Raw genomic sequence first — 1070 nt, 5'->3', positions numbered from 1 at the left:
TTTTTTTTTTTTTTTTGGACCAATAATCTATTGAAAATCCAGGATACATCTGGAAAATCACTTTATAAGTGAGATGAGAATCAGGCCATGCTTGAAAATTGAAATTAGACATAAACTGAAGGAAAAAAATATATATTTTGAATTGTCCAAAGCTGAGCTTAGCACATCTGTTAGACGTGCATCTAAAAGGCTGCTTATATCCATTGACAAAGTAAGGTAGCCATCTGTACTCATACTTGTCTCAGGACTGTTAGTGAAGATGTAATACATATCAAAAAGATGCACTTTTTGAGCTAAGCTTAACATCATACCAATACAAATATAAATAGTATAGATCAAAATAATTCAAAACCACGAACAGAACTATCTCAGTTGTCACAAACTCAAGCCAGGATACTATCAGTGATAGAACTTACCTCTGATTTTAAACTCAAAGCTAATAACACAGGAGTAGGTAACGTTTCAATCAGATCAACTGATGATAAAAGCTGCGTTTGCTTCTAGCCTGTTACACATTTTTTAATTCATTAAATCAAACGTATAAAGCTATCTACAAGCAATTGCAAGAGCCAACCAGTCCGAATGGATTTAAGGTACTTCACAGATCAGCCACTGACATCACAGATTTCTTTAGTCCTGTCTTTATGCCCTTCAGACAGCCTTTTTTTCCATGTCATATTGTACTAATAAATTAATGAGCTTACTTAAATATTCCAGTTTATTCTAATTCAACCTATAGTAAACAAAAAACAATCTTTTCTACCTGGTCTGAAATTATTCCCTGGTAAGATTTGTATTCCAAATTTATACCATCCCTTAAGTGAGATGCCTCATCCTGTCCTCAAGATAAGATTCCAGGCATTGCTCAGATACTTGGGTATAATTTATTGTAGCCAAACAAAAGTCAGATCTAAATCCTTTTGGACCATGATGCCACAAACTAGCAGTTCAAAGTTCAAAGAGGGAGGCCGACACACATGCAATTCGGTTATCACTGTTGGGATAACTGTAACCCTTGCTGTGCTTTTTAGAGCTCCTGGGATCCTGAAGATCGTGAAATGCAAAAAAAA

This window comes from Meleagris gallopavo, chromosome 4, assembly GCF_000146605.3.
Source record: "Meleagris gallopavo isolate NT-WF06-2002-E0010 breed Aviagen turkey brand Nicholas breeding stock chromosome 4, Turkey_5.1, whole genome shotgun sequence".
In the NCBI taxonomy this organism is placed as follows: Eukaryota; Metazoa; Chordata; class Aves; order Galliformes; family Phasianidae; genus Meleagris; species Meleagris gallopavo.
The sequence above is the reverse complement of the archived record's forward strand: the minus strand, read 5'-3'. Positions refer to the sequence as shown.